Source organism: Telopea speciosissima, chromosome 4 (genome assembly GCF_018873765.1).
Source record: "Telopea speciosissima isolate NSW1024214 ecotype Mountain lineage chromosome 4, Tspe_v1, whole genome shotgun sequence".
Taxonomy (NCBI): Eukaryota; Viridiplantae; Streptophyta; class Magnoliopsida; order Proteales; family Proteaceae; genus Telopea; species Telopea speciosissima.
The window spans coordinates 56397192-56424478 of record NC_057919.1 but is presented as its reverse complement, the minus strand read 5'-3'; the positions used below and the strand labels follow the sequence as shown (position 1 = coordinate 56424478).

General features: G+C 38.0%; 1 long non-coding RNA gene across 1 annotated transcript; it reads left to right on the top strand.

Annotated features, from left to right (window-relative positions):
- The first annotated feature begins 1388 nt into the window (after positions 1-1388).
- Positions 1389-24080, top strand: LOC122659959. Its single transcript, XR_006332588.1, has 3 exons — positions 1389-1401; positions 20198-20216; positions 23929-24080. It is a non-coding gene; the product is annotated as an uncharacterized LOC122659959 (long non-coding RNA).
- The last annotated feature ends 3207 nt before the right edge of the window (positions 24081-27287 follow it).

Here is a 27287-nt window from a genome sequence, read left to right as displayed (position 1 = left end):
AAAAAATCGAGTTCCCCTAATTTCTGCTCTCCAAGACTGAGAACATGTGTAAACATCTCATGTAACAAGAATAATCAAGTGTCAATTAATTATAACTGGCATTACTATTGGATCATGTCTCAATTTAGTTTGATAGTCTCTCAAACAATCATCAAGTTGACTTGAGTCACTATGAAGCAATAAAAAAAGGGGAAAATATCACGTACCTCCCTTGAGGTATGACTTATGTACACTGTCACCCGTGAGTTTTGGGAAATTCCACGTACCTCCCTTGCTTTTCAAACTAAATAACAAAAACACCCACTTCGACCCACTTCGTTAATTGTAGACGTTAAACTTTAGACTTTTGATTTAAATGGCCAAATTGCGCGCCCTCATCTTCTTCCCCAAATCGTTTCTCCAAAATGTAAAACCCTAAACCCATTTTAGGGTTTCAAAACCCCACTGCCGCCTTTAGCAGCGGCCAAACCAGAGGGCCGGCCGCCAAACAGTGTTGATCTCAGGTAGCATTTCATTAGGATTTTGTCCAAAGATAAAACGAAATCCACAAACCTTAATTGAAAATACAAATATGCAGCACCTGCAGATTTGCAGATCTCTCCTTAGTCCTAAGAGTAGACGAGGCTGGTAAGAATCTTAAGTCGCCGTTATCGCTTAAGGAAAGAGTTAGGGTTCTAGATGCGCATGCAAAAATCGAACCATGAGTGTCTTTCAAGAAAACATAATTGTAGAAGAGAAATTGCAGAAAAGAATGGAGTAAAAAGTATACCTGATGCTTAGCCTGCAAGACGTCCCAATCCTCAAAACTGAAAAGGGAATCAGCTCTATGGAAACTCGGAAAGAACACAAATGAAAAATTTTAGAGCTCAGAGAAACAGAGAAAGGAAACAAATAAGAACGAAGCGTACGATCCTTCTCTGGTTCCCCAAATTTCAAAGTTCAAATTGAGCTTCGCTCTCCCTCTCTCTGCTTGTCTTCACTTCAGTCGTCGTATGGTCATGGACGACGAATTGTATGATGGACAAACCACAGATCGTTTTCTTACAAAATTGAAAATCCGAAACTCACAGTTGGCTTCACTCTCCAAAACCCTAACTTTGTCCGCCTGAAACCGTTCTCCTCTTCTTTCATTCCTCGATTTCAACCTCCGTCGAAGGCCCAAGCTCACGAATTGAAAAGCGGTGAGGGTTTGGGAGATGGAGCGAACAGGTTGATAGAAAATTTGGGGAAGTCGGAGAGAACTTTGAGATGGGTGGTGAGGCACCATGGCCGTGGCTGGCGTCGATAAGCAACTATCAAAGGGGATTTTCCCCTGTTTTCCTTTCTGGTTCCTTATTTCACGTTTAGGATTGAAGGGTTTCAAACCCTAAACAATTTGGGAAAGAAGATGAGGGCAATTTGGTCATTTAAATCAAAATTCAAATGTTTAACGTCTACAATTAATGGAGTGGGTGTTTTTGTTACTTAGTTTGAAAAGCAAGGGAAGTACGTGAAATTTTCCAAACCTTACGGGTGAAAGTGTGCATAAGTCATACCTTAGGGGAGTTATGTGATATTTTTCCCTAAAAAGAAAGAGTAAACTTCTAATGGATAAATTTAACATCATACAATGATAATTACATTCCTGTATGGAACATAATGAGATTGTTGCTCCTTGCTTCCACTACACCACCCAAATGCATCACATGTGATATATTTAGGTTGTGTTTGGTTGAAGGTGTCGTACGAGTCGGATTCTTAAATTGGATCAGCTTCTTAAGAATCTGGTGCATGTGGATTGGATTATGATAAAAAACCTGTTTGGTTACCCAAATTCTGTTAGGTGGAATTCAGCTGAAAAACTGTTTGGTTGCCCTAATTCTGTCAGGTGGAATCCAGCTGAATCCATATATAAGACTGTTTGGTTACCCTGAGTCTGACAGTTGGATTCTTCCTGAATCCATATTCAAAATTGTTTGGTTACCCATGAATCCATTAGTTGGATTCTACTTGAAATATGTTATTTTTAAATAACTTTAAAATTTTTTTTTAGTATACAACATATGCATAAATTTAATTATACTTTATTAAAAATTAGATTAAAAAAATGATTAAAATTGTAAGTGGTGATATGACACTGCAATATAAGGTCTTTCCCAAATTTTCTTATATCCATACTAATATAAAAATTTGTAGTAAGCGGTGATATGATACTTCAAGTCCACAAAACGCATGGAAAATAATTCACAACCAAATATGGAATACATTGTATTAAATTGAAGTACATATATATGGAAAAAATACATATTCATCTTCTCATAATACGTCACTTGTTAAGATCTAATGTTTTTACAGCATCAAGGATCTCCTCCAATGTCTTTGTATGCTGCTCACATAATCTTGTTTGTTGTTTTGAATATTTGATTTTACTAGTTATGATTCTCTCCAGATTTTCTTTGGATTGACTTGAAGTTGGTAGGATGGTTGGTTCATGTTTGTCAGTATTCCCCGCTTTGTTGTTTGAGAAGGATGTTTCTCCATCATCTATAAATTTAAAGAAAACCCACAACCAGTATATTTTCCTTGCTAGAAAATGAAAATTTTTTTTTTGTTAAAAGTGAGTAAGAATAAATTATTACAATGATAATAATATTAAAAAGAAAAATTGTATGATAGCTATACTGCCGTGGAATTGGGGCAACACAAAAAATCTCACCCTATGTCTGGTCTTCTTGTGCACCTACGGACCTTGCACTGACCTTTTCCACAGTCACGCATTCTTAAGTGATCCACCCACATAAATAAAGACATCTGAACAGGACATTTGAAGAATTTTCTTCCCGAATTATTTATTGTAGTTGATGTAAATATGTTACATCGACTTTGACAAATTTCGCATATACCAATAATGTCCATTTGGGTACATTGAAAATTGAAGAACATAAGTAAATAGCAAATGGTCCAATGACAGATTAAGAAATGAGAATTAAAAAATCAAAATCTGAGATTACATCTAATATTTGAGGAGATTTTTTAAAACCCCAGATAATAACAGGCTTGGATCAACCTCAAATAAAGGTCGAAGGACCTTATTAGGGAGGGCAATAATGCCTCAATATATTAGAAAATAATCAATATTATCACCTCTATGTCAAGCATAAAACAATGATAGAAACAGAAATGAAATAAATACACAGAGCTGTTCTTAAAATGAAGCAGACAATACCAAAAGTAATATTGTTCCAAGATACCATTCTAAAGACAACTACTAAAGAAATATAAACACAAAGTCATAAGTTCATAAACACAAAGTCACAAAACATCCATGTCAAGCTTAATATCTTCTCAGAAATACAAAGTCATAAATTCATAAACCATTCTTGCACATAAAGTATCAAATAAAATTGCCCTTCTACCCCATCAGTCGAAGATAATACTCAATCATTTGAGATCTCTTTTCAAAAAGGACAGTAAAGAATAGATTAGCCTTATCCTTCTTGTTCAGCAAAAACTCTTTTATAACCATTTATTTCTCAAAGTCAATCCCTGGAATGACATCAATTGCTTTATGTAACTTGGTTGCTAAATTACTCTCCCTGGTTGATATAATAGATATTGTCTTAGCTATCATTTTTAATGGACTAGCAACCTTATCAACACCTGCTTTCTTTTTCTTTAAGTAGGTTTGTCTTTGACCAGATATAGAAGCCCTTTTCTGTGAACGGCTAGTACTCTGATTGAGAGTGGAATTACCTTCTCCTTCTTTAAGATCAATGTCTTCATTCTCAAGGTTAATATTATCAAATACCATTTCTTAGAAAGGCAACTCAAGATCTTCATCATGGGCTACATCAGCAAGGTGTAAGGATTCTGCCCCTGTGGCTACTTCATTGTCCAGCTAAATAACTACGTGTACATGAATTGGTAGAACTCTATGCTCTTTCCAATATCGTTGCTCCTTCTTCTGCCAAACATTCAAATATATTATTATTACAGCTTACCATATACATAAGTTTATAAGCTTTGAAATGATCACCAATATCACATTGAATTCATTCCAAACATGTTGACCTGCATCAAACCTATTCTCTTGAGCATTCCAACCCATGCCACTATTTTTCTGCAAATTACTAAGCGCTTTGAATCTTGCCTTCCAAATCTTGAAATGGATTCGGTATTGTTCCCAATCATATGTCATCCCATACTTCTCATTTAACTTTTTAGATATGTCAAGCCATATCTCCTTCCTTAATCCATTGTCTTCACCCTTTTCACTTTTATGTTGTGTGTTTGAGATAAAATAATACCGCAAGCGTACGGGTCAATCGTAGCTACGGGTCGAACACGAGGAGATATACGCCACTTTATTTAACTAACTTAAAAGTAATGCAAAGTAAACCAAATTAAAGTGTTAAATTAAACTAATGAAACTAATGAAAATTAATGCATCCTAACTCATAAGCATCTCACAAAATTAAGGGATTAAGTTGGCGTCCTAACACATGAGCATATAATCTATCAAACTATCGTAAATTGGAAGGAATAACAAAAATGCAGCCACACTTCATAATCACATAGAAATAAGGGAATAAAAGTGCATCCACATACCACAACCATATAAAAAAAATAAAAGAAATAGAAGGAGAAGAAGAAGAAGATAGAGAGAGATAGAGGAGAGGGAGAATGAGATTGAGAATTTAGATAGTAAAACCTGAATGTGCTTGCATGAATGTAATTGAAAAGCTTGAATATTTGCATAAACTTACCATGGCCTCCTCTTCTAAATCTTCAAGTCTTGTCATCAACTTAAGAACTTAGACTAGAAGGCTTAAAACCTAAACTAGAATTAAGAAATTACAACCCAATTGAAGACTTAAATTGAAATTAAAGTATAAACTAAACCTATTACAACCATTAAATGAAAATCAAAAAGCAAACTAGAACTTAGAAAAGCCAAAAACCACAACTTAGAAGGAGAAGAAGAAAAGAAATTTTATTAAGTGAATGAACTAAAAATTACACTAAAAACTGAATTAAAATTGAACTAGAAACTAACTAAAAACTGAACTAAAAAAAACTAACTTCTTACAACCTAGAGGGCAAGGGGTATTTATAAGGGGAAGAGAGGAGAAGAGAGAAGAGGGAAGTATAGGAGAAATATTCCCTAAGAAAAGAGAATATTCTCTTCTCCTTCCTCTTTTACAATGCCTTGAATCCTAAGAAAAAAGAAAAAAATAGAAAGAAGAAGAAGAGAAGATTGTTTACATAGACTTTCTATTTCTAGAAAAGTAAACTTCCAATTCTAACAAGTGCTTCCTTTTCTTTGTAGATATCTTCTCCAAGTAATAAAATCAAAGCATCTTTGATTTTTCAACTTTCCATAGGTGAGAGAATATCTTTCAAAATAAATCTATCCCAAGTAGAATTTCAGAAGTGCCCTTGAGAAGTTAGAGGAGAGAGAGAGTAAGGGTGATGACTAGGATTCCTTCAAGAATAAATAAAATACCCATTATGTCCTTCAGAAAACGTGGAGCATGGGGTGCTTATATAGGTCTCACCATTGTGTTCCTTACGAAAAATCACACAAAATAGACCCAGATTTCATCCAATTCGGAGTTGGGGAGCCCAAGATATCTCAAGTTGAAGTTGGACTATCCAGAGCCTTCCAAATGGAATCTTTCGGGTACAGTAAAGTAACTTCTGATAATTGCATTAAGGCCCCTAAAATCCGAACTTTTGCTTCACTTTATCTCCATCCGACTGTCAATAATTATAAATAAACCCCTACAGACCATTTTCACGCGTCGTTACGGAAACGACCATAACTTCTTCGTTTCAACTCGGAATTAAGTGCCGTTTGAACCATTGCGAAGCTGACTCGATGGGTTATGCATCCATTTACACTTCTAAAAAGCTTAAAAACATCTCCTTAGCCTCATCTCCTTCATTCTCACAAGAATTCACCTAAACCCTGAAAAGCACAAGAAAGCACCGAGTAACTCTGTTCAATGTGGTAAAATGTATAATTTATGCCCTAAAATTTCACACATAAATGTGCTCATCAGATTCCCCCACACTTGAACGTTACTTGTCCTTAAGTAAAGCAAAAAGAAAAACTAACCTAGAATGCAGAAAATCCTAACTCACTTTCGTAGGAATCACGGTTGCACTTAGCATGTGCAACAAGCCTGTAAACCCCTAGGTTACCCCTAGTGGACGAGTTGTGTCTCGTGGGTGTTTGCAGTGAATATACATCCAAAATTCAATTGTAAATGAATGCTGTAAATTTTAATCATGGCATAAGTAGGACAGTGCACATAATCCCAAAAAGTGTTCAACTAAAGATCAAGGAGCCAAAGGTTCCCCCACACTTGAATTTTATCACCCCACATCAATTCAAATAATAAGCATGCATCAAGATTAAGGGATCTCCTCATATTTTCTGAACACTACTCACCTTCAAGTAAACCACTCATAATATCAATGGAACCAAAGACTTAGGCTTTGAGTATTTTTTACCATACTTTCTTTTTCAGGCATTAAAGCAAAAGCTTTTTTTTTTTCTTTCTCAACAACAAACTCTTTTTCTACTCCACTACTGTTCCCTGAATGATATGGTGGAGCATATACCAGACACCCAAATACTTGGTAGCTTCACTTTTTGCATATATCCATAAGACATTGAGACATTGATGCAAGAGTTTTTTTTTTTTTTTTTTAAGTTTTCTTCCAAGGAATTTCGATCAAGTCACCTTGCTTCATGAGGCATAATGCCCTGTCTAGTCCCAAGGAATTCCACTTTCTTTTCTGGTCCTTATTTTTTTTTTTTTTTTCATTCACTTCCACATTCATGCCTTGCCTTGCCACAAACAAATTGGTCTCAACTACTAGCCAAAAGATCAAAGGGTCCATAAAACACATAGAGTAATCTAGCCATCAAATGAAATAACGCTCATATTTTCAAACTCAATCCCCATCACCGGATACAAACCAACTACCGTCCTTAAAAAGGGATTTTTTATTATTTTGCATGCTACGACACCTAATTCCCTCTCTCTCTCGTTTTGCAATCAAAGAGACATATGCACAAAACCAAACTATTGCCACAATCAAAATTCACCAATTAAGCCCAACATCCCCCCCTGCACTTAATTCATGCAGTGTCCTCAATGCATGCATAAAAGAAAAAAATATAAGGACAAGGGAGGAGATGAAGGGGCTTACCAGATATAATCAACAAAGAGGATCATGAAGAGTCATGAGCTCTACAAAAAGTGCTAGGAGCAGTAATAGAAATCTCAATCCATAGCCAGTAAATGGAGAAATAGCTTTCGAACCAGAAAACACTCGACCATGAATTTTAGTAAAGCAAGAAATAATACGTAAGTTAAGCACAACTGAGAAATATCCAATAGAAAAATCTATCCTTATGGGACAGTGAAAAATGAAGGCAATAAAACTCAGGCCATAAATCATTCCCTTCTCTCCCATTTGCAATGTAAAACACCTATCATTCTTTGAAAAATCAACCAAAAACGGATCACAATAAGCATAAAAAAGATTATGAATAACCGCATCTAAATAATCATAAAAAATTGGAGGTTTACTCAAATCAATCCTAGCAATACAACTATCCGCTCTTTGCATAACTTGGTTTGTCAAATAAGGATCATGAAAATATGCTTGAAAGGCATTATGACTAACATTGTCCTCCTCAATAAAATCGTCAAACCTAGGAGGTTTGAAAAAATCAATATGTGAGACAATGGAATCCTCAAAATGACAATTATCTAAGTTTTCCAAAGAGAGAGGGGGAGATCGAATTTCCTGGCTTTCTATGTTATCATGAAAATCTGATTCTAAATCAATAAATTCACTAGGCTCACTAAAATCAGAAATTTCAGGCAAAAGGTGGACTTCCCCAGGTAGCTCATCAAACCTCGCTTCACTAATATCTTGAGGAGACTCAATCTCAACAAATAAATCATCATGAAAAGCAGCTTGTTGGGAAGGACTCTCATTAACCTCAAACTGGGGTGGTGGACTTTCAATATCATTAAATTGGGGATGGGGCGGTTCAGGCTGACTAGGTAATGTACCCGTTTCCTCCTCCTATAACATGGTTATCAGTTGAGAGAGTTGCTTCTCCATGGTATTTTGGCTTATTGTGAGAAGGTCTATGTATTTCTCAAGGTCATTCAGTCTGGCCTCCTCACCCATGTTTTGAAACTCAAGGGGTTGGTGATATGGTTCAAGGAGAGGTGGCCCATTGAGGTTTAATGGAGGGTTGGGCATTGGAGGACCAAACTGACCATGATATTGGAAATTGGGTGGTCCAGCTTGATTATTCCATTGATTCCACAAGAAATCGGGATGATCACTCCACCCCTGATTGTAAGTGCCAAAAGAATTGTATTGAAATTGAAGACTCACATTCTCTTCACCATAGGTACCCCCATAAAGATTAGGGCATCCTTCCATAACATGGATTGTTTGGGGATGTGACCAATCAAAATTTTTGAAAAACCCATAGTTGGGTTGGGGAGCAAAATTGTACTGAGGTGGTGCAAAATTGTTCTCTATCTCACTACTTTTGGCTTCCCTAACCTGTTTAAACATTTCCTCCAAAATCATGGTTGCCTTAGCATAGGTCCATCTTTCCCCCAAAGTCTTATTTGAAAGTGTATCTGCCATAATTCTAAACTAACCACCTATCCCAAATTGAGGTCTCCCATAAAAAAAAAAAATTTAAAGAAAAATAAAAGACTAGAAAAAAAAAATACTAAAAACAAGAGGGAGCCCAAGGTAGATAGTGTATCTATTCCTCAGAAATCGAAACAATGATTCCAAAGCTGTAAGGTTGCCATATAGGTTGACAGCAAGGGAACTCGTATAGTCTTCACGAGCCACCTACGGGTTACTCCAAATGGATTCTGATGTAGGGTGGAGGACTACTATACGTTTATGTTTCCAACGCTCTCACTATGTCGCTTTCCTGTTATCAAGAGTGGTCACCTCCAAATATAAGTCACATGCCAATCCAAACCACCCAACGAATCAAGGGGCACCAATATTGGCTGGGTTTGGGCATATGAAAGACTTTAGATTGGGCGCACACTATTTGAAACAGAAGAGAGAAACAAGAAAAGGTTTTCAAAAACCTTTTTTTTTTTTTTTAAAGAGAAGAGGAGAAAGAGAAGAAACTAAAGCACTTCGAATTACCTAAGAATCAGAATAATAAAGTGGTCAATAATCTCCCCGACAACGGTGCCAAAAACTTGTTTGAGATAAAATAATACCGTAAGCGTACGAGTCAATCGTAGCTACGGGTCGAACACGAAGAGATATACGCCACTCTATTTAACTAACTTAAAAGTAATGCAAAGTAAACCAAATTAAAGTGTTAAATTAAACTAATGAAACTAATGAAAATTAATGCATCCTAACTCATAAGTATCTCACAAAATTAAGGGATTAAGTTGGCGTCCTATCACATGAGCATATAACCTATCAAACTATCGTAAATTGGAAGGAATAATAAAAATGCAGCCACACTTCATAATCACATAAAAAGAAATAAGGGAATAAAAGTGCATCCACATACCACAACCATATAAAAAAAATAAAAGAAATAGAAGGAGAAGAAGAAGAAGATAGAGAGAGATAGAGGAGAGGGAGAATGAGATTGAGAATTTAGATAGTAAAACCTGAATGTGCTTGCATGAATGTAATTGAAAAGCTTGAATATTTGCATAAACTTACCATGGCCTCCTCTTCTAAATCTTCAAGTCTTGTCATCAACTTAAGAACTTAGACTAGAAGGCTTAAAACCTAAACTAGAATTAAGAAATTACAACCCAATTGAAGACTTAAATTGAAATTAAAGCATAAACTAAACCTATTACAACCATTAAATGAAAATCAAAAAGCAAACTAGAACTTAGAAAAGCCAAAAACCACAACTTAGAAGGAGAAGAAGAAAAGAAATTTTACTAAGTGAATGAACTAAAAATTACACTAAAAACTGAATTAAAATTGAACTAGAAACTAACTAAAAACTGAACTAAAAAAAACTAACTTCTTACAACCTAGAGGGCAAAGGGTATTTATAAGGGGAAGAGAGGAGAAGAGAGAAGAGGGAAGTGTCGGAAAAATGTTCCTTAAGAAAAGAGAATATTCTCTTCTCCTTCCTCTTTTACAATGCCTTGAATCCTAAGAAAAAAGAAAAAAATAGAAAGAAGAAGAAGAGAAGATTGTTTACATAGACCTTCTATTTCTAAAAAAGTAAACTGCCAATTCTAACAAGTGTTTCCTTTTCTTTGTAGATATCTTCTCCAAGCAATAAAATCAAAGCATCTTTGATTTTTCAACTTTTCATAGGTGAGAGAATATCTTTCAAAATAAATCTATCCCAAGTAGAATTTCAGAAGTGCCCTTGAGAAGTTGGAGGAGAGAGAGAGTAAGGGTGATGACTAGGATTCCTTCAAGAATAAATAAAATACCCATTATATCCTTCAGAAAACGTAGAGCATAGGGTGCTTATATAGGTCTCACCATTGTGTTCGTTGCGAAAAATCACACAAAATAGACCCAGATTTCATCCAATTCGGAGTTGGGGAGCCCAAGATATCTCAAGTTGAAGTTGGACTGTCCAGAGCCTTCCAAATAGAATCTTTCGGGTACAGTAAAGTAACTTTTAATAATTGCATTAAGGCCCCTAAAATCCGAACTTCCGCTTCACTTTATCCCCATCCGACTGTCAATAATTATAAATAAACCCCTGCAGACCATTTTCACGCGTCGTTACGAAAACGGCCATAACTTCTTCGTTTCAACTCGGAATTAAGTGCCGTTTGAACCATTACGAAGCTGACTCGATGGGCTATGCATCCATTTACACTTCTAAAAAGCTTAAAAACATCTCCTTAGCATCATCTCCTTCATTCTCACAAGAATTCACCTAAACCCTGAAAAGCACAAGAAAGCACCGAGTAACTCTATCCAATGTGGTAAAATGTATAATTTATGTCTTAAAATTTCACACATAAATATGCTCATCATTGTGCAACATATAATTCCAACATATGATGAGATACATCAAGTGGCCAACTTGCAATGGATTGTGATCTAGACTGGATTCCCTCTTGTGTAGCCATTGTTTATGCCATGTTGTTCACTTTCAATGCAACAACTCAACTTTAAGTATGACTAATAATGAAATTAATATACAAAAAATATAAAATCTTCAAACACAAAACAATAATTGCATGATATATTGTGTTAATACAATCATTCCTCCTTGAGATCCAATCATCCATTCAACATTGAGATCATGAAACATAATAAACATAAAACTTAACACAACATGACATAAGTCCATACACCAAATATAAAAGAAACATGTCAAAAGTTTAAACACCAATACAACACAAAAACATGTCTTAAGTTTATAATCCAATACATTACAATATCAATCAAACTAATCTACAGAAACAGAAGTTTCTTCATCATCCGTATCGCCTGTCATCCAGTCAGTCCACAAGTTGTCAGCTATTTCTTCTCTAAATTGATCAACATCAACTTCATCACCACTATGATCATCATCAACTTCATCTTCAGTATATGTGTCAATATGTTGGTTTGGTTGAACACTGGAACTAGGCCCTGCAGCTGAGACAGCTGCAGCTAACCACTCATCTTCTTCATCAGCACTGTGCTGTGTAAGGATATGGCCATAGGCCCACTTCAATATTCTGGAAATTAATACCCTTTAACTAGCCAATACATAATATCTTCTCCAAATAAGCTGGGTTGATGGGGGGATGAACCTGGACAGGTTGCTGTTCTCTTCTCTCAACCACCATTGATCTACATCACACAGGTGTTCCAAAATTGATAAATTTAAGTAAAAGCAGTAAATTCTAGTCTTAGGTTTGAAAATTAGAAAGACTTCATAGAACTTTTAGTGCTTAGTAATTTAGAAAATCTAAAGCTTATAAGGTTGTTGTTTTGCTCAAAGAGGAAGTCAACTTTTGGGTGTTATAAAATCAGAGGAGTTTTATATTTTAAAGCATTTCGGATGTGGGACAAACTATATAATTGTTGCGTCAAGAAATCGTCGAGCGGTCCTGCGAGTGCCGTCACCTGCAAGTGGACCAAGGGGTCAATAGAGAGAACCGGTGTGGTTCCGGCCTAGGGCTCTCCGATGCCAAAGTTAGATCTCCTGAGCAAACAGATGAATAGTGATTATTCAGTATGAGTTTTCATGTCCTCTGATGGGGTTGTGTACCTTGCCTTTTATAGTAGTGTATGGCGGTGTGGAGAGTCCCAGTTTGATGGCGATTGTGCCGTTGAGTGGATAGAGACCCTGGGTAACGGGGCTCTATCCTGATTGGCCATCTCCCCGCGGGAGGGGGTGTCCTGGTGGTATCAAGATCCTTGGTGGATAGATACCCGCGTGTGGTGATAACGTCATTGGTGCTTGAATCCGTTTGGGTGACGTGACTTCTAAGCGGTGGCCTAGAGTCCTGGTGGTGACATGAGTCTGCAGTGATACGATCGGGTCATAGATGAGTAGCCCCGATGTCCGTGCACCTCACGTCTGTGTCCACGATGCCGTGCCTGGGTGCAGGCCGCGCCTGGGTGAGAGGCCGCGCCTAGGTGTGGCCACGCCTAGGTGAGGCCGCGCCTGAGTGGTGGCCTCGCCTGGGTGCAGGCCTCGCTTGGGTGAGGCCGTGCCTGGGTGTGGCCGCGCCTAGGTGGGGCCGCGCTTGGGTGAGAGGCCGCCTGGGTGTGGCCTCGCCTAGGTGAGGCCGCGCCTGAGTGGTGGCCGCTGGGTGCAGGCCGCGCCTGGGTGAGGCTGCGCCTGGGTGAGGCCGCGCCTGGGTGTGGCCGTGCCTGGTGCAGGCCGCGCCTGGGTGGTGGGACCCCGGTTCGTTCCCCTTGGTTCTGGAGTGGGTTGCCCTGTGACATGTGGCGGCCGCTGATTGGTCCATTGAATCTTGGATGTATCAATAATTAAATTGTTACTTGCTTTATTGAATTGAAGTTGAGTTATTGCCCATCGTGGCTCTTGTATTGGAGCCTTAATTTCTAATGCTAGTTGTAGATTCCACTAAACTCTTTGATCTTCTTTTTCCTATTCTCTCTCTCTCTCTCTCTCTCTCTATTTTCTTCTCTTTGGTATTTGGGTGTGGTACTTGTTTGACCCTTCCTTGCTGTTCCAATTCACCACATGTCCATCATAGTTTATAGTTCCCACTCCTACTTTGACTATAACTTCAAACTTAAAACAAAATACAGACAAGCTGATATAAATGTTGGGTCTTGGGTCTCTGTTCCACCTGACCAGAACTCCTTCTTTATCAATGTTGTTGATTCCCTGCAGGTACTGAGACTCTAATTCTAAGTGTGTATTGCTTTCTCCATCATCTCTTTTTCCAATTTCAGTAACTGATTCAGTCCATAAACTGGGTGAATTCAAATTTTTTTTCCTTTCTTTGGAAAGAGGGGGTGGGTTTAAAGGGAACAGAGCAGATGTTTGGAGTAACTCTTCCAAACATCCAATACAACCACCACCAGGTCCACTCTCCCCCCCCCCCCCCCCACTAGCTTCATTAATTCAACTAAGAAAGATTTATTGACGGGTTGACTTCAATGTTTTGTTTTTGAATTTCTTTAATGGGTCTTCTTTAATGGTATTTGGAACATCTTTAATGGGCTGTTTTGCAATGATTTTTTGAAATGTATTTAATGGGACCCTTTTCCCTACTTTAGTAGATTTTCTACACACTTTTCAACATGAACTGAAACTGTCACCTTCTCCCCCTCTTCTTTTTTTTTGATCTTGCAGGTTATGACTAATGGGAGGTTTAAGAGTGTGAAGCATAGGGTTTTGGCAAATGGTTCAAAGTCTAGAGTTTCAATGATCTTCTTTGGCAACAGCTGCAGATGGACTCTAGACCACATTTTAGTGTTTGAAAAAGACACTTGGTAGAATGGATTGGTCAAAGTAGGTTGGACCTTTCTCTGAGCCATAACCAGCTCACAGGTAGAATCCCAGATCAGATTGGGAACATTAAATCTCTTACCACCCTTTCTCTGAGTGATAATCAGCTCACTGGTCAAATCCCAGTTTCAGTTTCAAGCCTACAGAAACTTTGGCAACTTAACCTGTCAAGAAATGGGTTTTCAGATCCTTCACCAAGAATCCTTCCAAATGGCATCCCATCTCTACTGTCAATAGACTTATCCTACAACAAACTCCATTTAGCAAATGTTCCTGACTGGATTAGAAATAAACCCCTCACAGATGTGCAACTTGCTGGTTGTAACCTCAAAGGCCTCTTACCAAACTTTCTAATGCCAGAATCTTTGTATTTCACTAATGATCGGATAATTTGATTAGTATTCCCAAACAAATAAGAACAGAACAAATGTAATTCATCCCCCTCCATCACATGATTGCAATCTACACTAGATGTCAGGCAGGGATATGCCTCAGTTCAAAAACTAGAAAAACATTTAGGAAAGAAATTACTGAAACAAATGAGCAAAACAGCATAAACCACAAATTAATCAGTTTACTAATTAGTGTGAGCATTATAGGACTCATAATAAATGGCAAGGATCTTTGCCACGAGGAGAAGCTTAACAGATTATATCCCCTAGAAGGTCTATTTGTTCCAAGTTTCACAAAACCAGACCAGTCCAACTTCCTGATCTGTTCACGTTTGAAATTCTTATCTTAAATCCAATCTTCATCTTATCACCATAAGAACATCTCAAGACATAACTATACCTCTCTCTTGGCCTATAAAAGTTATAAACATTGAAAACAATCAGAAGGTGACCCTTGTCTTCACAGGGCCTTTAAGGTGTACTAATCTGTAACCAAGAGACAACTGGAAAAAAAACACACACCAAAAACAACAAAGAGATATAACCATATGGAACAGTTTTCCATCAGAAAACCCGTGTCAAAATCAGCTTCAATGGCTTCCATTGCATCCTTTTTATCTATGCCAATCCATCATCTACTAGCCTTCAAATAAAATATTCGAATCCATAACAACAACAGACAAGCTAAACACTCTTGAAAACTAAAAGAACAGTATAGCGCATGGTAGTTGAGTTGAAACTTTCTGCTAAAGACAGCAATAAAGACACTTTTAATTTTCCTCTCTTGTACTTACAAACCTACTAGTCTTCAAATAAAATATTTGAATTCATCCTTCATAAAGTCCAATCCATCATCTACTATCCCAACCCATATATTCAAATAAATTCGGCAAAGTTCTTGACATCCTGTGGACTTGTATAAAATGAAAAAACATCACCAGCAAATCAACCCTTTCTTTAATCTTATTCTTAAAATCTTTGATAAAGTCCTAGTGCTACACAAATATGTTTGAAAGAATGAAAGTGTTTCATTCATAAGACTCACCTAGGATTGTAGGGTATGAACTATAGATTTGTTCACCACTGATCCAACTTTCTCTTCTATTTTCCCTGCAAAAGTGAAATTAAATAGTTGCTTATTCCATCTTCATCTGCATAACAGTTTTTCATTTTTTTTTAAAAAAAACCCTTCAACAGATTTGTAAGTTTGATCCTTAAAGGAATGGAATGCCTAAGTTGCAAACTAACGATATGTATATGAGGATGAATAAAACTTGGTTTGACATACTGTTATGTGTAACAGTCCTACATCGGTCCCATAAGGGATTGGATGTGGGCATATATGATATTGGGTTCCCTCCCCTTGTAGACCGGTTTATGAGGGTGAGTTCTTCCAATCGTAACATTGGTGCTTTTATTGACCCGTCTTTTATGGTTGCCTACTCGGGAGGGGCGACCTGGTGCCAGAGTGCGAGCCACTAGGAAAGGGCCACCTGCCAAAGGTCCATGAGCGAAAGGGTCCTGGAGGCAGTGGAGCCTCCTAGAAAGGGCTACTCGTATGTTGGGTAACGATGGCCGATGCGAGGGCACGTGGATCGGGCGCCGACGAGGACGTCGGCCGTTAAAAGGTGGGGTAATGTTATGTGCAATAGTCCCACATCGGTCCCATAAGGGATTGGATGTGGGCATATATGATATTGGGTTCCCTCCCCTTGTAGACCGGTTTATGAGGGTGAATTCTTCCAATCGTAACACATACATTTTGGGGATTTAAGGGTTTGGGGTTGAAAATGATGGGAAATGAGAAAACTTTGGTTTGTGGAACAAGGATGGGGAGAAGTACGGTTCCCCTATTTGGCCATTCACTTGAACTTTCAGTGAATAGTAACCTAGGCTATAGGGAGAAAGCAAGAAAGAGAGAGATAGAGAGGGAGAGCCAGAGCGACAGAGTGAGAAGAGGGGTGAAGATAGAGTGAGGAGCAACAGTTTCAAAGCTATACCTGGACACTCGGATGCCTAGTTGAGCAAGTTGATTGAGTTGCAGAGAGAAAGAGATTCAGCTTTGCGTGTGTATTCTCGAGTAGTAGAGAGTTGCAGAAGGTTTTCGTGCCTTGCAATGGAGTCGATTTGCCAGGGCTTTGAGTTGCAGCTAGGCTGGAGAAGAAAACGAGATGGTTGAAGACGAGACAAACCCTAGCAATAGAGCTGAAGTTCATTCCTGATTTTTGGAGTCCACTGGAATCTTGTGGATTCTAAAAATTACACAAAAAGTTGGATTCTTACAGAACTGTGTTCCGAGAAACCAAACACACGAAAAATTACGGAATCCAGATTCTTAAGAATCTGACTCCTCAGAATCCTTCAACCAAACACGATCTTAAATAAAGGGAGAATGTTCTCTGTGCCGCAGCGTAGGCTACGCCCAGGCACATGGGCAGCCTGTGCATGGGGGTAGGGTGGTCATTGTACCCACCTCCATGTGCCTGGGCACACCTTGTGCTGAGGCACAGAGAACAGTACCCCTTAAATAAAATTTACATTCTAGTTAAAGAAATCTTGGGAAACCAACCTACCAACTTGACCAGGGTTTTAGTAATTGGTATTGGTATTGGTCTCAATTGATACCGATCCTATAGTGATCCGGATTGGTCCGTATCGAACAGATTTACCTTTGTATTCTTAGAATGTTTCGTACCGATCCACTAATACGGATCGGTCAGGAATCATTATCGATCTCTACTGATACCGAAACGAATCGACCGATTCAATATTGATTCCTCAAACCATGAACTTGGCTACCAAGAGTACCTAAATTCTAGAGAGATAGAGAGAGAGAGAACTACACATAACATGCATCTTATCCATATTAACATATGTATCTCAAACACAATAATATTTAATTTAATATTCCCATATCCATATCCAAAGAAATAATTAGATTAAAATGCAAAATTTTCAACTTTCCAAGAATGAATTCTCACTATGTTCAAAGTACAATTCCAATAAACTCCATCTCTGCATCAATGGATTTTGGATGTACAGGTATAGCACAGGAAGCAAAAACCCGGGGAATCCGATAGGGAATCAAAAGTGCAATTTCACCCTAAGGGGTCAGCTCAGTTGGCAAAAGGCCAACTCCTCAAATAAGAGGTCATGAGTTCAAACCACCTTGGGGCCTATCCTCATCCCCTATCCCCCCCCCCCCTCCTCCCCCCTTATTAAAGCTATCCAATTCCAAAAAAAATGCAATTTCATTGGGAAGAAGGAGCATAGAGATATGGACGGATTCGATGAACCTTACCCAGTGGTTGACGAACCAGAAGGACAATCCATGGCCGTGTCAAATGTTCACTTTGTTATTAGATATTAAAACTGCATTATTCCAGTTTGATGATGTTTGTATCCAAACAAAACCAAGACATTATGTTTACATTGCACACCAATTAGCACGATCAGCACGAACACACTGCCACCAGGGCGATGTAAGTGATGATATTTCACTCTTTCTTTAATTTGAATTTCCATAAAAAAAAAAAAAGTATAATTCGAATGGTAGAAAGGTAATTAACTAACTCCCAATAAGTGCCATGAAACAATTTATTGGTCCATCAAAATTTGTTTCACAAGCTGGCCCAACTTATTAGACCAAGTATTAATCAATGTGGGCCAAAAACACCAAGTCTCACTTGCGGGCCCAATGTGTAAGAACCTAATAAAAGGTTAAAAGAAAAATGAGACGGGCCATAAAAATAGGTCCACAACCCTTCAAAATAAATACTTTAATTGTTAGGGTTAAAGTAATACTAATTTGTGGGTAGGCCTACTTGCCATAGGTCCAATTTGGGTTGGGCAACTAAGGGTTGGATTGAGGTGGCCAAGCCAGTAGGCCAAACAAGGTTTTATTAATTAAAAGTGTCATAAAGCCCAAATGGGCTTCAGTTATAAAATTTATTTTATTCTACCCCCTCAAAAAAATTCTTTTATTAAATAAAAGAGGCCCAAACGCCCATATGGACCAACTTTAAAACACTTAAAAAGTTTTAAGACAAGTGGAGTGGGCTTACGAGACCGCGGCCCATTAGGGCATGGTTTTAGTGCACGGTATCGGCAACATGCAAAACCGATACGATACTGATACAGTATCAGCCTGGATCGGTTGTATTGGACAAAGTTATCCCTAAAATTCCTAAAACAATGAGTTTTCTAACCATTTTATCCCTTATCCGTACCGTGCTATCGATATGATATTGACACAGTATCAATATCGGTGACGAGCAAAACCGATATGTATCGCCCAATACGATAGAACCATGCATTAGGGACCCCACGTCCCTACTCCCAGCTCCCTTTCTTCTTCTTCATCTACCTCCAGCTGCCAAGAGTTCTGGTGTAATACCACCTTGAAGGGCGGCAGGATCCAGAAGAAGGAAGGCAGAAACTGGCAGTAGTGGCTAGCAGCTGCATAAGCACACATGCAGCAGACCCACGAGTCTCGTACACGTGAAGCTTGCCGTGCGCGTGGTCTACTCTATGGCGCAGCCATCTAAGACCAGATTTTTTGTTTATTTTAGTGAATCACTATTCATAATAATGAACATATAAAAGACAAATACATGTGGGAAAGGCCCTGATTGATAACAATTCCACTCTCAATTCCTCGATTTTGGGTGGAATTGATTTTTTTTTATTCCAAGATTTTTGAGAGCAAAATCGCCGCTTAGTAAAATTTCGGAATTGGTTTTGGAATATACTAAAAATCGTTTCCTTGAATAGAGAGGTAAAGTTAAACATAATCGTGACCCAAATTTAACCCAATCGTAACCAATTCCACTTAAGAGAGATTTAAAAATAAATCTAACCATGAACAGTTTAACATAAAAGCAACAAAATTGGGGTTGGAAGGATTCTAGTTTTTTTTTCTTGAAGCTACATTATTGTGCTTATTTTATATAAAAAAGTTAGTTTCAAAGTATCCCCTTATATTTGATAGTGTAAAAGGTAGCTAAAACTTGTGTAGAGTTTTAGTCCCACATTAGAAGTGGAAGAGAGAAAAGATGGGCATATATATAGATTTGTTTATCAAAGGTGTAAGCCCTTTTGTTTGGGACTCACCCTCCTCACTCATGTGTAGGGTTTTCCCAGGTTGCCGAGATTCTATCTTTTTACACCTAAATTCAAACTCAAAGCACCCATGAGTCATAGTGCTTCCTTTCATTCGAGTTCCATTGGATGCTGATGAATTGAATGGTTTGGGTAGAAAATTTTCGGGCATCAGGGCTTTTTGCTTCCCGCTTTTTGATTCGGGATTGTAAAATCATGAAAGGGAAATTAAACGCTACCTAGTTGCGTGCAGTGTGTGGCCCTTGCACCAAGATGCAGGGTCGCACAAAATGACTATTGCGCCCCTAGGGATTTTCGCTTTTCCATGGGGATGCGACGGTCATTTCTTGCAGCCTCGTGTCTGGGTGCAGGGGCTATGCGCCGTGTAGGGGGTTCCCGGGTTGCTTTTGAATTACGCGCGAGCCGAGCCGAGATTGTGGTCAAGGATTCTATCTTTTTACACCTAAATTCAAATTCAAAGCACCCAACGTATAGGTACATAATGTACCCATATGTCTATACATACACCCATTCGGGTACTCGTTTACTACATACATTGTTGATTGTAGTGAAGAAGAAGAGGAAGGTTCAGGAAGATGACATGTCAGTTGCAGAGTCATAGTCATACTGCTTCCTTTCATTCGAGTTCCATCGGGTGTTGATGATTTGAACAGTTTGGGTAGAAAACTATCGGGCATCAGGGATTTTTGTTTTTCAGTACTTTTCGATTTGGGATTGTAAAATCATAAAAGGGAAAGAAAACGCTACTTGGTTGCGTGCGGTGCATGGCCCGGCCTTGCGCCCAGATGTAGGGCCGCACACAATGATTGTTGCGCCCCTAGGGATTTCAGATTTTCCATGGGGATGTGACGGTCATTACTCGCAGCCTCGTGTCTGGGCGCAGGGGCTGTGCGCCGCACGCGACCAGTTAGCATTCTTTCTCCCTCATAAAAAATATGCTATGTAAAACTTGTTCTGGGAGCATATTTGAGGGCAGATTTGATTCCTAGGAGCATGAAATCAAACCAGTGCAGCCAAGGGGAATTCTACTCCCAATCTACTCCCGTGAATAAAAAATCACTGGAATCAAGAATTGAGAGTATTATGAATCAGACCAATTATTAACTTAGTAGGAAAATTCCAGATTTTCCAAGGAACTGTTAATTGATCAAAATTGGTAGGGAAAGATAGAGAATTGCAAAGGGAGACACTTCACCTATTACATTGCAAAATCCTAATATTTAAGAGGAGTTGCTTTGATACCACTAGCTTGTTGGGTGATGAGGAAAAATTTGGCATAGGATCTAATCCTTGCATGCATTAGATTATTTCAAAAATAACCAAAGTAGCTAGGGTGTATGATTAGCTATTTAGTGTCACAAGCATAACACACCTAAGGATTTCAACAGTTGTACAGGTGTCTCCTCTTAGCAGTTTGAGTCTTCCTTGATCAATGGCGACAAGGGTTCAATACCTAATAGTAGGAGAAGAAGAGAAAGAGAGAAAAAATCAAATACGATTTTCTTACATTGCCTTCTTCCCCATAGCAACAATATAGAGATAGGAAACCCTAATCCTAAATAGGACCCATCCAAGTGGGCTTATTGGGTGATCTTGGAAGGGTTGTTGCAGTCTCCTTTTTATTTACAAAAAAATATTGCATCTTAAGTGATAAGTTTACTTATTTCCATTATTCTAAGCAGGTAGGTAATACAAAACCCACAAATTGGTAAAAGCATTTACCTTGTGGTTCCTCTAATTTACAATATCATCCGACAAGTCAATAGGTATTACACCGTTATAACCATAATTTGTTGGAAGCATAATCAGGGAGTTTCGACCATGGATTGGACACAAATTTTTTCATTAAATAGTTTTAAATAATAATAATAATAATAATATTTAAAAAACATGTGAACACTTTACAAAATTGACATTGAGCTTGGAATTAGTCCAATCACAGTATAAATTTCCACTTTATATTCTCCTTGTACAGAAAGTGGATTCGTTATTGATAATCTCTCCCTTTCACAGATGAATGTTGTGAATCTAGTGCACCGATAATTGCTAGTATTAGCATTAAAATTTTGTACGCCAAAATGCACAAAGCTCAATTGCAACAATAATGACCTCTTAGGTCTGTAGACTAGAGTACTAATGATGAGCATCTTGTGACTAAATAATAACGAACGTCATTCAATGCAAGACTAGTTCGATACACATACATATGAGTACTTACATTTATGTTTCTTTAATCTCGTTCACTAGAAATATACATTGTAAATACCATATGAACTGATCGAATGCCTAATTTAGTCCCTAGCTAGTTGCAAATAATGTAAAGGACTAAACCTTGAGGCATATTTAAAAATACAAAAATTGACAAAAATTAATTCAAATTGGGTTTTGATGGACACATATTCAATATAACCAACTTTCGTAAGTCACTTAATAGATTGTAGGGATTGTCCATCTATAGGATACTATTTATTTAGACATTTCAACCCCTTTTTCTCTAAGGATCCATTATAAGGGTTTGGAAATCATCCTAGAAAAAAATCTTAAAATCTAGACTTTCCTTTTCCTTTATTCAAAAAAAACAAAAAAACAAAAAAACAAAAAAAAACAAAATTTTTTTTTCTAGACCCATGTGTAATTGTTTGCAAGTTTCTATGTGCGTGTATATGTGTTTTCGAATCTCTTTGAAATTTCATTTCATTTCCAGTAAGGGTTTTCCTTCCTATTTTATGTTTCTTTGTATCGTCTGGGTATGCTTGGACGTTAAAACACTTGTATTTTTTTTTTTTTTTTTTGTTTTTGATTTTTCTCTATTTAAAGTTTTGCTGACCGTAAGGAAAAGAATTAGTCTTCTACGCAAAATGAGATTAGCTTCTAGTGATCACAATCAGTTTCAGATAACTCGGGTTGTTTCAAGCTTCTCTAAAGACCCATTACAAGGATTTGCATGCAAGTGTGTATGTTTGTGTCTCGCTGAGAGAGAGAGAGAGAGAGAGAGAGAGAATCCATATATAATGGGACATATATTGTTAAATGAAATCCCTTTAGTGATTAAAAGAAGCTTTCACAATATATAAGTTGTTTGGATACGAGAACTACGTAGGACTTCGGGGAAGGAAGATCTTTTCAAAATAAGTAAGTATCTTCCATGCACTTCTCGAATCTCAGCTTTATTCTTAACAATTGACTGGCTAGTACTCCCTTTTGTCCTTTCTCCCTAAAAAGAAAGAAAATATTGTCACGTGAGGCCTCTCTGTTGAGGCCAAGGTCAGTCAAACATAGGGACATTCAAAACCCTTGAAATCATAATTAAGAAAAGAAAGGAAGGCCAAGCATGAGGTGGTTATCTCCCCAAATATGTATTTTATAAGGAAATCTTATCCTCCTTCCTTACCTCTTTTTTTATGATCCATTTTGGTGGCATGATGACCACCTCAGCAACCTCCCCCTCCCCACCTACCCACCACCACTGTTTAAGAATATAATTCTACTAGAGCTGGCTTGTGTCCTGACCCCCTTATGTGTGATCAGAGAACATGAAAAAAATCCTCTCAAGATAACCCAATATCTATGTTTTGTCTTAATGATAAATTGTATAATGCATTCACCAAGCTACTACTTTTAGGGAAGTCATTGTCATGAAACTATGGATAACATGCTCTGGCTTAATGGGTCCATCAAGCCTTTATAGAAATTTATATATGGAAGAAGGTTGAACATGCCACCAGTTTTTGATAAGTTAATGGTATAAATTAATCACAGGGTTGGCCACAGAAAGGCAAGAGGATCTTTCAAAATGGAGGAAAGAGAATGACACTTGCTCGGCACCCTGGTAATGTGCCCAGTCTTTTTCATATATATATATATATGTATAAGGGAAAGATACTGCCTGAGCGTGTGCGATGTGCTGTCTCTATGCCCAAATATAAGGGCAGGCAAAATGATTGTCGCATCCCAATAGAATGTAGTTGTTTACAGTTTAAGAAGAGAAATGTTTTTTTTTTTTCACTGCAAGGTTCAAGGATCCACAAGAGATCATACAAGACCCACTGAGGGACCAGTAGGGCCCAAAGGGGCCACATTTCTTGGAAATCAATTAAATTAGTATTAATAATATTGTGACTTAGATGTCGTCAAAGGGACTTGATCTATTGAGCACTGTTCTAAGGAAGCAATGTCAAACCACCAGAGCAAGCCTTGGATCAGGTTGAAGAGAAAAGGGTACATGTGCGAAAAAATCAAAATATTACTCAAAGAGAGATAAAGAGATGTTAAACAATCAAACCTTCTATGCATACATATAATAGCAACCAATGGGTAGAATTTACTTCGTTCATGACAATGGTTCCTAATGTTCGGGGTATGATGTCTTGTATTCCGTCGCTTGCATTAGTGGGCTGATTCTGAAGGGCCATTAAGAGTTCGTATAAGGTTTCACTATATATTTGTAGTGAAGGTTTTTTTCTCTGTAATCAATCTAAGAGAGGTGTGAGGACGAACGACTGTAACCATATTCTCCATTGATAGTGAAGCAGATCTCATCTCACAGTGGACATAGATAATCTTGCCGAATCACAAATACTTTTGTGCATTATGTGATTGTTGTTTGCGATTTCCTTTTCTTTCCTGCATCATTTTAGGTTCTCGTTTTCTACACCTACTCAATGTACAATGTGTATGTGTGTGGGCCGGGGATGTTGCACGTGTACATATGCCAGAGAGGATCAACTTCGACCAATGGATTCGAGGTGTACACAATTACACATGAGTTTTGCAACTTCTAGGATTAGGGTTCATCTTCTTTACTTTCTTTTGTGAAAGAGTGAGTTATGGGGTAATTGGGTGGAGTGTTTTCAAGTCAAAAGGTTTGAATCCCAAACACTATGCCCTCCTAAAGTACCATCAAAATCAAATAGGTTTTACCCAAAAGAGTTGAGGGAGCATTCCCATGGATTGCTATTTAGTAGGATATCGTTTGTGGTTTTTGAGACACAAAAAAGTATTATATTCTTTAGCAAAACATGGTTAAGAGGAACAATCACAGATTGGATTCAAAGTTTACACAATTACACATGAATTTTGCAACTTCTAGGATTAGGGTTTTTCCTTCTTAACCTTCCCTGCAAAAGACTGGTTTTGGGGTTGGGTTGGACTCTTTTCAAGTCAAAAAGGTTTGAATCCCAATCACTGTTCCTTCCTTACAGTACGATCAAAATCAAATAGATTTACCTAAGGGAGCTTAATGTAAATAATATGTATATAAAACTTGAATCCCAAACACTGTTCCCAGTGGATTGCTATATAGTAAGATATAGTTTGTGGCTTTTGAGACAAAAGTATTATATTCTTCCGCAAATATGGTTAAGAGGAACAAGCACATTCTGTCATGTACTTAATAAATGAAACCCCAAATCCCACATGCTCCCTACTTATAAAATTGTGCCTTCCAAAACCTTAATTTAGAAAATATTGGTATGGATGCCATTCTCCTTTGATGTGGTAGTGTTACGTGTTGGGTTAGTTACATAATTAGGTGTCTAAGTACTGTTATAATGTGGGGTGGTTACTATAATTGAGGGTTTTATCAAAAAAAAAAAAACTATAATTTAGGGGGTGTTAGTAGTGGGCAGTTCTAGTAGTTACCCTAAATGGTAGGGTGGTTAACCATAGCTTACGTGTTGTTTTTAAGATTGTTATTTAATGGAAAGACATCTTTATGGGGGATTAAGTTGTTGGCCCAAAATCAAGCATAATTTTTTTTACGAGGAGGTCCCCTTTATATAACCAAAATTTTCTTGTCTCCCATCTCTTTAATTTCAAGATATGTAACTGGTACGTATCAAGTGGTATCAAAGTAGGCGATCCTCGATCCCAACCTTTGGATGAAAAGGACGATTTGAAAACCTTGTAGCATAGTGAAGCTGCTTAGAAAATAGAAAGAGCTTTTTAACCCATCCCATATTAGGGTGGTCCAATCTAGCGCCCATACAATACAGTGGGCTTCATTAGGCACATAAGAGACCACCACGTTTCCGTAGCCGTCATCCTTGGCGGGTCTCAGTCTATGCAGTTATTACTTTGGCAGTAAGTAGCCCTTTTGAAAGGGGTCCGCTCTGCTAAAGGGTTTTGGATTGGCATCATGTAGCCCTTTTTTGACGGCTTTCACTTTATTCCAGGTAGCTCTTTTCTAGATAGCCATTTCTGTGACTCGAACCCATGACGTGGTGTCCATCTCTAATACCAAATATAAGATACTTGTCGATATGCCAAAAGCTCTAGAACTAATGGAACGTGTTATATCAAACCCTTTAACCCATCTCATACTAGGTATACACGAGACTGATCCCACATTGGTTATGAAAGTGATTTGATATGGTCATGCGTTCTCTCACTTTGTAAATCGATTTATGGAATTGACTTCTTGAAGTTCCTATGAGGTAGACTTTAGCCCAAGAGCATAATGCCATGCATAAGGACAAAACTAAGAGAAGCTTACCCAAGTCTATAGATTTCCCCATGCACAAACGATACTACCTTACAGGATTATCATCCTCTCTAATTCTTAAAGCTCCGTAGTGAAGCAGTGCTCCGCAGTGAAGCAGTGCTAAGTGGAAATGCCAACATGTGGCAGCTTGGATTGTCCACTTAGCACTACCGAGCTTTAGGGAATTGGAGAGGATAATTTTCTTATTTTACATGTCATATATTTACACATGGATATGATGACCTGGCTAAACTTGAGAGAGAGAGAATCGGCAATTCTTCTTTGTGGGCTTTCTTGGAGATCTGTGATTTAAATATTTTCATATTCATTCCAAGGAGGCATGGGCGCTCCGCCGGTTTCTCCCAGGCACCCTCAGTTATTAGGGTTTTAATATTATTTTTTCTTTTAAATAATTTTAAAAATTAATATGTAATAATCGATTCTCGTGCAACCTAAGATCTGTTTTTTTTTTTTAATATTAAAACCCTTTCTTTTCTTTTTTTCCTCTCTCGCAAAATTACTCCTTCGAATTCGAAGTAAGGTAATTTTATTTTTGTGTTTTTTTTAATAAACTAATTTAACCCTTTACTTGGATGTTATTTTTTTGGAGACAGGAGGCTATCCGACTTTAGGCCGACTAAATCTCCCCTGGGCTAATACATGACCCTCGCGCCATGCACGAACCGGGATCTTCGGGCCCTAGTGAGCCTCAGGCGGGTGGCTCCAAGAAATTATGCAGCGGTGAAAGTTTGATCACGAGACCTCGCTTCCTCAGGCGGCTTTACTTGGATGTTTACTCAGCCTTGAGGTAACGTGGTTCTCTCCAAGACGCCAACGGTTTGCCACTTACAATTAACCGTTATTTTTTAAAATGAGAAGACTTAACTTGTCGGTAGGCATCTCTCAAACCAAACGGTGATGCCCTTTCATGATTCACAACATCCTTGCCTTTTTCTCTTGCTTGTTATCCTCTTATTTGCTCCTCCCCCCTTCAGAAGTTCAGCCCTATATAGAACCCTAACGCCCAATTTCTGGTTTCTTCTTTCATTACATTATTTAAAATTTTTTTTTGGTATAATTATACCTAACTGATATTCGGGAGACATCTAAATCACCTAATTTTTAGAAGCAAAATAGAGAATAATTTAAATAAACTTGTCTCTCTATGTGATACACTTTAAGGATTGGAAACCACTTGCGTGAAAACTTTTCCCATAACAAGAACATTCCTATTAGTATCGAATTTCCTTTTTAGCTCGTCTCCAGGGAGCCCAACATGCTCAGGATGTTGTTAGCCGTTGAGTTG